At 40.9% G+C, this 11,940-nt stretch overlaps 1 protein-coding gene and 2 pseudogenes across 1 annotated transcript in view; 1 reads left to right on the top strand and 2 right to left on the bottom strand.

Annotated features, from left to right (window-relative positions):
• Positions 1-11,940, bottom strand: part of ZFYVE9 (zinc finger, FYVE domain containing 9) — a 136,440-nt gene that overhangs the window by 99,120 nt on the left and 25,380 nt on the right. The window lies entirely within an intron of this gene.
• LOC105500724 lies at positions 2,984-3,924 on the bottom strand (annotated as a pseudogene).
• On the top strand, positions 4,566-5,222 carry LOC105500671 (annotated as a pseudogene).

The following is an 11,940-nucleotide window of genomic DNA, read 5'->3' as shown; positions in this document are numbered from 1 at the left end:
CAGGGTCTTGCGCTGTCTCCTAGGCTACAGTGCAGTCACACAATTACAGCTCACTATAGCCTCAAACTCCTGGGCTCATGCGATCCTCCCACTTCAGCCTCCTGAACAGCTGGGAGTATAGGCACATGCCATGATACCCATTTAACTTTTATTTTGTGGGTTGGGGGCTGTCACTATATTACCCAGGATGGTCTTGAACTCCCGGCCTCAAGCCGTCTTTTCACCTTGGTCTTCCAAAGTGCTGGGATTACAAACGTGAGCCACCATGGCTGGCCTTATTTCATGCTTGGACCAGGCTTCATTTAAGTAAGGACCATACACTGTGGTTGGTGAATGTGACACAAGTCTCTTTTATTATATAGGTTCCCTTCAAACAACTTTTTTTGAAGAAACTGAGCCATTTATCCTGTACTGCCCCACAGTCTGGCAGTTCTGATTGCTACCTGCGGCACTGTTTAATGTATTTCTTTAACTATGTAGCTCCTATAAACTGACAGCTAAATTTAGAAATGTGACTAGATTCTATCTGACTCTTTTGGCAAGACTGCTTCATAGAGCCTACACTGTTTTTAATGGAATCAATGCTAATGGAATCAGTGCTAAGAAGCACTATATTCTATAATCTCAACACTTTGGGAGGCTGAGGTGGGAGGATCATCTGAGGCCAAGAGTTCAAAACTAGCCTGAGAAACATAGCGAGATCCCATCTCTATTATTGTTAAAAAATAAAAATTACCCAAGCACAGCTGCAACGTAAAAATAAATAATAAAAATTAAATTTTAAAAATGAACCACTATAAGAGTTGAAAAGCAAAGAAAAAGAGACCGGGTATGGCGGCTCACAAGTGTAATCCCAGAACTTTGGGAGGCCAAGGCAGGCGGATCACCTAAGGTCAGGTGTTCGAGATCAGCCTGGCCAAAATGGTGAAACCCCATCTCCACTAAAAAGATAAAAATTTGCTGAGCGTGGTGGCACATGCCTGTAATCCCAGCTACTCGGGAGGCTGAGGCAGAATTGCTTGAACCTGGGAAGGGAAGCGGAGGTTGCAGTGAGCTGAGGTTGTGCCACCTGCAACAAGAGCAAAACTGTCTCAAAAAAGAAAGAAAGAAAGAAAAAAAAAGAGCCAGGCGTGGTGGTTCACGCCTGTAATCCTAGCACTTTGGGAGGCTGACACGGACAGATCACAAGGTCAGGAGTTCAAGACCAGCCTGACCAACATGGTGAAACCCCATCTCTACTAAAAATACAAAAATTAGCCAGGCGTGGTGGTGGCGCATGCCTATTATCTCAGCTACTCGGGAGGCTGAGGCAGGAGAATCACTTGAACCCGGGAGGTGGAGGTTGTAGTGAGCCAAGATCACGCCATTGCACTCCAGCCTGGATGTCAGAGCAAGACTCCGAAAGAAAAGGAAAGGAAAAGGAAAAGGAAAAGGGAAAGGGAAAAGAAAAAGGAAAAGGGAAAGAGGGTATAATAGCTCAAACTCAATGAATTAAAATTATTATTATTATTTTTTTTGAGTCGGAGTCTCTCTGTTACCCACGCTGGAGTGCAGTGACACAATCTTGGCTCATTGCTACCTCCCAAATAACTGGGACTACAGGTACACACTGCAATGCCCACCTTATTTTGGTATTTTTAATAAAGATGGAGGTTTGCCACGTTGCCCAAGCTAGTCTTGAACTCCTGACCTCAGGTGATCCACCTGCCTCGGCCTCCCAAAGTGCTGGGATTACAGGCATAAGCCACTGCGTCCAGCCTAAAATTCCTTTTTTTTTTTGAGATGGAGTTTTGCTCTTGTTGCCCAGGCTAGAGGCTGGAGTGCAATGGCACCATCTCGGCTCACTGCAACCTCCGCCTCCCAAGTTCAAGCGATTCTCCTGCCTCAGCCCCCCGAGTAGCTGGGATTACAGGTATGTGCCACCATGCCCGGCTAATTTTGTATTTTTAGTAGAGTCAGGGTTTCTCCATGTTGGTCAGGCTGGTCTTCAAACTCCTGACCTCTGGTGATCCGCCTGCCTTGGCCTCCCAAACTGCTGGGATTACAGGCATGAGTCACCGCACCTGGCCTTAAAATTACTTTTTAAAAATATGTTTCCTTCAGACATATCTGTTTTTATGCCCAAGAATAATTTAATTGAAAACAAAGCATAAGCTTGTATTCTAACTCTATTCCTATGCCATCATGAGCATTCTTCATACTACCTTGTAATAATTTTTAATGGTTGAAGCTAATGTATGTATTGTATTTAACTTACCAGTAACCTTTTTTTTTTTTTTTTGGAGACAGGGTCTCTTTTATCACCCAGGCTGAAGTGTACTGGCACAATCATGGGCTTACAGCAGCCTTGACCTCCTGGGTTCAAGTGCCTCCCAACTCAGCCTCCCAAGTAGCTGGGACTACATCATCTATGCCCTACCATATCCAGCTATTTTTTAATTTTTAGCAGAGATGGTATGTTGCCCAGGCTGGTCTCGAACTCCTGAGTTCGAGGAATCCTTCCACCTCAGCATCCCAAGTAGCTAGGACTACAGGCATGTACCACCACAACCAGCTATTTTTTAATTTTTAGTAGAGATGAGGTCTCAATATGTTGCCTGGGCTGGTCTCGAACTCCTGAGCTCAAGAGATCCTCCCACCTTGGCCTCCCAAAGTGCTGAGATTACAGGAGTAAGCCACCACACCTGGCCCATTATCCAATTTTGGACACAAATTACTTTAAATGTATTTGCTATTCCAGTTTAGTAACACTAAAATACACATCTCTTTGTTTACTGCACTTAAGAATTATTTACTCAAAAAAGGAATCATTAGCTCAAAAAATTGGAACATATATCCCCCTTTTATTGGCAGAGATGAGGTCTTGCCATGTTGCCCACACTGCTCTTGAACTCCTAGGCTCAAGCAATCTGCCTGCCTCGGCCTCCCAGAGTTCTGGGATTACAGGTGTGAGCCACCACGCCCAGCTACAGATGGCTTTTTTTTTTTTTTAGTAATGTAAAATATGTGAGCTTTATTACATGTTAAAGAAAGATAATATGACCCAAATTTACCAAAGTTACAATAAAATATTTTTAAACATATACAACATTGCAAATAACTGATGCTTTTTTCAATAAAGGTACCTGATATACTATTTAAAGACAGGATAAAACAAAGATACGTTTAATGACTTCCATATCATTTTAAAGTCATCTTATTGAACAACACATCATGAAATCTATAGTTGTATATCTAGGAAATTTACCAATGGCGCTCTCTTCTACCGGTGTGTATATTTTAATTTGTCTCATATGAGTGTCTCTTCCATTTTGATGACTGGCTAGAACAGCAATCTGTATCATGAATGCACGAGTTGGCTTCCTATGATTATCAGTTAAGGGAATGTGAATCCAGTCACTTGGTTCCACCAATTCAAGTTGCCGAATTTCTTGAAGGTTGTGAAAATTATTTCCTACTTTGGCTGAGATCTTGCTTGGAGTATAGCTTTCATCAGATTTGTAGTCTGCATAAATACATAATGTCTTAACTGTTGTTTTTCTTCTGAATTGGATGTTCACTAAATAAGGCTGGGAGCCATCTGATTGCCAATAAGATTCTAGATTGTCATCTTGTAACTGATCCACTCCAAATTCTGGTTTGCAAGATGAGAGTGACCAAAAAGCCTGTGACCCAATGTCCCACACTGTTCCAGTCCTTTCCAACTGCTTAGGGTCAGCACCAGGAGATGTCTTGTTTGGTGTGGTCAGTTTTTAAATATTCTGGCTGCTTGCCAAAACTCAGGTTCTCAGGATCTCCAGAAGCTCTGTGCCACTCCCATTCAGCTTCCTAGGACAGCCTGGGTTCCCCAGTGACCCACATGTGGCTTTTTAAATGTATAAATATAACAGTGTCAATTTCACCAGCATTGAATACTATCAACATTTTCTATTTTTTGTTATATAAGCATAAAATTTTAATTTCTACCTTAGTGTCTAGTAAATTAAAATATTTCTCCACTGTTTACCAACCCACCTAAACATCTTTTTGCCCATTTATATATTGAAAATGTGGTTTTAACTAATGCAGATGCTGTAAATAATAAAGATACTTTGCCAGCTGACATTCTATAACCAACTTCTGATTTGTTCCGCCAGAGAGAGCACTGATTTAAGACTCAATATAAAACAATAATATAAACTCTGTGTTTTTCTTTCTTTTGTCACCTACCTAGACTGGAGTGCAGTAGTATGAGCACAGCTCACTGCAGTCTCAACCACCCTGGGCTGAGGTGATCCTCCTGAGCAGCTGGGACCACAGGCACATGCCACCATGCCCAGGCTGGTCTAGAATTGCTAGGCTCAAGTCATCTGCCTGCCTTGGCCTCCCAAAGTGCTGGGATTACAGGCGTGAGCCACTACACCAAGATTGTTTTTCAAATAATTCTCTTCTTTAAAAAAATTATAATCCGGTGGTTTGTGCTTGCCATCGGTGGCTGTGTCAGTCTCTGGTAAAGGTGTGTCACTGTTGGCTGCAACCTCTGGGCTGGAATGAGCCATGCTCCTGGTGCAGCAGGGAGCCCAGCCATGGCCAGTACAGTGGTAGCAGTCAGACTGACCATTGCTGCTGCAGGATATGCCGGCTGTTATGTTTTACAACCCATAAGGCATGTAGAACCTCAAGTAAAACAAATTTTTCGGCCAGGCATGGTGGCTTATGCCTGTAATCCCAGCACTTTGGGAGGCTGAGGTGGGCGGATCATGAGGTCAGGAGATCGAGACCATCCTGGCTAACATGGTGAAACCCCGTCAGTACTAAAAATACAAAAAATTAGCCAGGTGTGGTGGTACACGCCTGTAGTCCCAGCTACTTGGGAGGCTGGTGAGCCAAGACTGCGCTACTGCACTCCAGCCTGGGCGACAGAGCGAGACTCTGTCTCAAACAAAACGAAACAAAACAGAACAAAAAACCCCAAAACAAACAAACAACAACAAAAACCCAAAATTTTCAAAGTCTACCAAAATCTGCCTTCGGTGGAGGCTATTACAGAGGTGTGTTTGAACCCGAAATGACAAAATGGAAAGTAGCATTAATAGTAGCTGTAAGCACTACTGCCAATAAAGAGAAAATAAAAGGTGCTCATTGACAAATTATGCTCTTAAATCATCCAGGTATATCTTCTTCTATCATAACCAAAAATTAATGGAGCAAATGATTTGCTAGAATGTCAAACTAAAAAATGAAGCAAATGTATGAATTTTAAGTTCATATTACTTTATGTATATGAGTACCATTTTTTTGTAATAAAATGCTTCAGCGCTACAATAAAAATGTGACCTAGATTAAATGGATAAATTTCCAGAAACACAATACGTACCAAGACTGAATCAGTAATAAACAGAAAATCTGAATAAACCTATAACTAGTGGGGAGATCGAATCAGTAATCAAAAACTTCTCAACAAAGAAAAGTCCTAGATTAGATGATTTTGCTGGTAAATTCTACCAAACATTTAAAGAACACCAATCCTTCTCAAACTCTTTCAAAAAACTGAAGAGGAGGAAACACTTCCTAACTCATTCTATGAAGCCAGCACTATCTCAATACCAAAACAAGGCAGACATATTATAAGAAAACTACAGACCAATATTCTGTATGAATGTATATTGATACAAAAATCCTCAAGTAATTAATAGCAAATTAAATTGAACATATTAATAGAATTATACACCATAACCAAGTGATATTTATTACTGGAATGCAAGGATAATTCAACATATGAAAATCAATTAATGTAATCACATTACCCGAACAAAATGAAACAAAAAACCCCAAATGATCATCTCAATTCATACAGAGAAAGCATTTAACAAAATTCAACACTTTCATGATTTAAAAAACCTTAAAACAACCCTAGTAACAGAAGTAAATTATCTCAGCATAATAAAGGCCATATATTAAAAATCCAGAGCCAACATCATATGCACTGGTAAAAGACTGAAAGCTAGTCTGGCCAACATGGTGAAACCCTATCTCTACTAAAAATACAAAAATTAGCCAGGCATGGTGGCATGTGCCTATAATCCCAGCTACTCAGGAGGCTGAGGTAGAAGAATCGCTTGAACCTGGGAGGCAGAGGTTGCAGTGAGCCGAGATCGCGCCACTGCACTCCAGCCTGGGTGACAGAGTGAGACTCCATGTAAAAAAAAAACCAAAAAACAAACAAACAAACAAAGAACAACTGAAAGCTGGCCAAGCATGGTGACTCACACTTGTAATCCTAGCACTTTGGGAGGCCAAAACAGGCAGATCGCTTGAGCTTAGGCGTTCAGAACCAGCCTGGGCAACACAGTAGACCTCATGTCTACTAAAAAATTTTAAAAATTACTCAGGTGTGGTGGTTCACACCTGTTAGTCCCAGCGACTCAAGAGGCTAAGGCTGGAAGATATCTTGAGCCCAGGAGGCTGAGGATGCAGAGAGGTGAGATGGTGGCAGTGCACTCAAGTCTGGGTGACAGAGTGAGACCCTGTCTCAAAAAAAAAGACTGAAAGAACTTTTGCTTTAAGATAGAAAAAAGATAAGGTTATGTACTTTTGCCATGTCTATTTAACATAGTATTGGAAATTTAGCCAGAGCAATTAAATAAATAAAAGGCACCCAAATTGGAAAGGAAAAGGTAAAATTATCTCTGTATACTGACAACATATGCTACATTCAGTAAACCTCAAAGATTCCCCACAAACTAACACACAAAAACTGTTAGAGCTAATAAATGTGGCAAAGTTTCAGGATACAAAATCAACAAAAAAGTCAGTTGCATTTCTACATACTAATAATGAATTATCCAAAAAAGAAATTGGCCGGGCGCGGTGGCTCAAGCCTGTAATCCCAGCACTTTGGGAGGCCGAGACGGGTGGATCACGAGGTCAGGAGATCGAGACCATCCTGGCTAACACGGTGAAACCCCGTCTCTACTAAAAAAATACAAAAAAAAACTAGCCGGGCGAGGTGGCGGGCGCCTGTAATCCCAGCTACTCGGGAGGCTGAGGCAGGAGAATGGCGTGAACCTGGGAGGTGGAGTTTGCAGTGAGCTGAGATCTTGCCATTGCGCTCCAGCCTGGGCAACAGAGCGAGACTCCGTCTCAAAAAAAAAAAAAAAAGAAATTAAGGAAACAATTCCATTTACAATAGCAACAAAAAGAATAAAATGCCCAGAAATTAACTTAACCAAGGAGATAAAATACTTGTACAGTGAAAACTATAAAAGACAAAAGATTGCCAAAAGAAATTAAAGAACATATAAATAAATGGAAAAACATCCCATGTTCATGGACTAGAAGACTTATTATTAAGATGTCAACAATGCCCAAAGTGATCTACAGATTCAATGCAATCTGTATCAAAACCTCAACTATATTTTCTGCAGAAACAGAAAAATCCTTCTTAAATTCAAATTGAATCTCAAGGGATCCAGAATAGCCAAAATAATCTTGACAAACAACAACCCCAGAGGACTCTCATTCCGTGGTTTCAAAACTTACTACGAAGCTATGGTAATGAAAACCATGTGGTACTGACATTAAAGACAGACATAAAGACCAATGGAATAGAAAAAAGCCCAGAAATAAACTCTCACTTATATGGTCCAGTAAGTTTTGACAAGAGTGCCAAAACCATTCCATAGGAACAGAACAGTCTTTCCAACAAATGGTACTGAGAAAACCAGATACTCACATTCAAAAAAATAAATCTAAGCTAATACTATACACGAAAAATTAATTCAAAATGGATCAAAGACCTAAACACAAGCACTAAAACTGCAAAACACTTAGAAGAAAACATAAGGGAAAGACTTCATGACATCAAATTTGGAGATGATTTCTTTGATATGACACCAAAAGCACAGGCAACAAAAGAAAATGTAAGTTGGAGTTCATCAAAATTAAAAACTTTGGTGCATCAAAGGACAACACAGTGAAAAACCCAAGAATGAGAGAAAATATCTGCAAATCATTTATGTGATAGGAGACTGATATCCAGAATTATATATAAAGAGCTCTAAAACTCAACAACAGAAAAGACAACCCAATGTAAAAATGGGCAAAAGACCTGAATAGACATTTCTCCAGAGATACATAGAGACAAGTACATGAAAAGATGCTCAACATCACTAATCATTAGAGAAATACAAACCAAAACCACAGTGAGATACCACTTCACACCTATTAATATGGCTATTATCAAAACAATAGAAAACAAGTGTTGACAAGTATATTAGTCCATTTTCACATTGTTATGAAGAACTACTGGAGACTAGATAATTTATGAAGAAAAGGGATTTCACTCACAGTTCTACAGACTTAACAGTGAGCATGACTGGAAGGCCTCAGGAAACTTACAATCACGTCAAAAGGCAAAGGGGAAGCAAGCACATCTTACCATCGTGGAGCAGGAGAGAGAGAGCATGCAAAGGGGAAAGTGCCACACTTTCAAACAACCAGATCTCATGAGAACTCACTATTAAGAGAACAGCAAGGGGGAAATCTGCCCCCACTATTCAATCACCTCCTACCAGGCCCCTCCCCCAACACATGGGGATTACAATTCGGATGAGATTTGGGTGGGGACACAGAGCCAAACCGTATCAACAAAGATGTGGGAAACTGGAACTCTTGTGAATAGTTGGTGGGAATGGAAAATTCTGCAACTGCAGTGGAAAAAGAATATGGTGCTTAATCAAAAAATTAAACACAGGACTACCATACAATCCAGCAATTCTACTTCTGGGTATATACACAAAGAACTGAAAGCAGGGACTCAAATAGATACTTGTATACCCATGTTCATAGTAGCATTATTGGTAATAGCCAAGAGGTGAAAACAAGTGAAGTGTCCATTGATGGATAAATGAATTAACAAAATGTGGTACATACATACAATGAAACATTCAGAGTTAAAAAGGAATGAAACTCTGATACACACTATGTGATGATTGGTATTAGGTGTCAACTTGACTGGACTGAGGAATGCCTAGATGGCTAGTATTGCTTCTGGGTGTGTCCGTGAGGGTACTGCCAGAGGAGACTGACATTTAAGTCAGTGGACTGGGAGAGGAAGACCCACTCTCAATGGGGGTGGGCACCATCCAATCAGCTGCCAGTGCACGAAAACAAAGCAGGCAGAAGAAGCAAAGATAAGCCTGCTTGCTGACTCTTCTGGCTTGCTTTCTCTTTTTCCTTATCAGATGCTTATATCCCCTCCTCCTGCCCATGTACATCAGACTCCAGGTTCTTTGGGGTCTGGATTCTGAGACTTGCACTAGCACCCTCCTGGGGGCTCTCAGGCCTTGGGCCTCAGATTGAGGGCCGCACTGTTGGTTTCCCTGCTTTTGAGGCTTTCAAACTTGGGCTGAGCCATACCACTAGCTTCTCTTTCCCCAGCTTGCCAATAGATTATTGTGGGAATTCACCTTCTAACCATGTGAGCTGATTCTCCCTAATAAATTCTTGTATATACACATATATCCTACCTATTAAAGTCATATATATATCATATATATCACATATATATATCCATATCCTATTGGTTCTGTCCTTCTGACTAATACATGCTACAACATGGATGAAATGTGAAGATAGACACAGAGGTACAAACATTGTGTAACCCCTCTTATATGAGGTACCTAGAATAGTGAAATTCATAGAGAGAGTAGAATAGCAGTCACCAGGCATCAGGGGCAAGGAAAGATGGAAAGTTATTAAGTTTGAGATGATAAAAATGGCTGGGCACAGTGGCTCATGCTTGTAATCCCAGCGCTTTGGGAGGCCGAGGCGAGCAGATCACCTGAGGTCAGGAGTTTGAGACCAGCCTGACTAACATGGCGAAACCCCGTCTCTACTAAAAATACAAAAATTAGCCAGATGTGGGGGTGGGTACTTGTAATTCCAATTACTCGGGAGGCTGAGGCAGAAGAATCACTTGAACCCAGGAGGCGGAGGTTGCAGTGAGCCAAGATCACGCCATTGCACTCCAGCCTGGGCAATGAGGCGAGACTCTGTCTCAAAAAAAACAAAAAGTTCTGGAGATGGTTGTTATGGTTGTACAACAATGTGAATGCATTTAATGCCACTGAACCATACACCCTTAAACCCATATACACTGGTAAATTTTATGTTATGCATATTTTACCACAATAAAAAATTATGACTAGTATTTAGAATGTATCAGCAGACTAGATATTGAGAAGGAGATGGCTTTCAGGAGAAGAGATGCAAAAAACAAAAAATAGCATGAACTCAGTGCAAACATTTTCTAGCTACGTGTGCTTTATTCCACTTTGCACCTAAGTTAACTGTGAATAACATTTGGTACTGAGTGAGGGCCTACTACCTTTCTGCTTCCCAAGGAGCCCAACCAGTGGCCATGTTTTAAAACCAAAGGAAGCCAGAAGCAGTGGCTCACACATATAATCCTAACACTTGGGGAGGCTGAAGTGAAGATGATCCGTTGACCCCAGGACTTCGAGACCAGCCTAGGCAACATTAAATTTTTTTTAAAAAATCAGTGGCTGGGTACAGTGGCTCACGCCTGTAATCCCAACACTTTGGGAGGCCAAGGTGGGTGGATAACCTGAGGTCAGGAGCTCGAGACCAGCCTGGCCAACATGATGAAACCCTGTCTCTACTAAAAATACAAAAAATTAGTCAGGTGTGGTGGCAGGCGCCTGTAATCCCCGCTACTTAGGACGCTGAGGCAGGAGAATTGCTTGAACTCAGTAGGCAAAGGTTGCAGTGAGCCAAGATCTTGCTACTGCACTCCAGGCTGGGCAACAAGAGTAAAACTCCATCTCACGAAAAAAAAAAAAAAAGAAATTAGTTACACGTGGTGGCACATGCTTGTTGATGCTTGTTGCCCCAGCTACCCAGGAGGCTGAGGTGGGAGGATTGCTTGACCTTGGAAGGTCACGGTTGCAGTGAGCCATGATTATGCCACTGCACTCCAGCCTGGGCAACAGAGCAAGAGTTTGTCTCAAAATAAATAAATAAATAAAACAAAACAGGATAAAAAAAATCCTTAAGAAAACTGATCTCTGAAGTTATTGTCTTAATGTGCTACTAATACAGATTTTCTGTATTCACACCTAAATTCTCAAATGTTAAACAAAAATGACTTCAACTCAAGTTACCCAAAAATAAACTGCAACTAATTTAGCAACTAACTATTCAAAATAAGAAATTTATATCTAATAAAATAAATATTAGACATTTTTCATCTTTCTCTTTGAAACAGTATTTAAGGAATTTGTTTTAAAAATTATGCCATAAAGGCCAGGCATGGTGGCTCACACCTATAATCCCAGCACTTTGGGAGGCCGAGGCTGATGTATTGCTTGAGCCCAGGAGTTTTGAGACCAGCCCAGGCAACACGGCGAAATCCCGTCTCTACAAAAAAATACAAAAATTACCTGGGTGTGGTGGTGTGTGCCTGTAGTCCCAGCTACTCAGGAGGCTGAGGTGGGATAATTGCCTGGGCCCAGGAAGTAGAGGCTGCAGTGAGTTGAGACTGCATCACTGCACTCCAGCCTGTGTGACAGAGTGAGACCCTGTCTCCAAAAATTAAAAATAAAAATTATGGTGTAAATGCAGACATTCCTCTCAGAAATGCAAAGAAAATAACATAAAAATCACCATAAAGAAACCTATTTATTTTTAATCTCTCAACTTTATTTATGGGAAAGAGCATGAGTTATACAGTTAGCAAGACTGCTTCAGAGTTCTACCATATCAGTTTCTTCAATGTTAATTAAGGATACCATCATCTATCTCATAGGTTTACTAGGAAGATTAAGTTAGATAAAGCAGAGTAGGCACGAAACAAATGCCAGCTCCCTTTTGTTTCTAGAAGTCAAAGTCCCTAAGTTTGAATCCTAACTCCACTTACCAGCTGTGTGATTTTGAACA

This window comes from Colobus angolensis, unplaced genomic scaffold (genome assembly GCF_000951035.1).
Source record: "Colobus angolensis palliatus isolate OR3802 unplaced genomic scaffold, Cang.pa_1.0 Scaffold68, whole genome shotgun sequence".
Classification (NCBI taxonomy): Eukaryota; Metazoa; Chordata; class Mammalia; order Primates; family Cercopithecidae; genus Colobus; species Colobus angolensis.
This window is presented reverse-complemented; position numbering and strand designations above follow the sequence as displayed.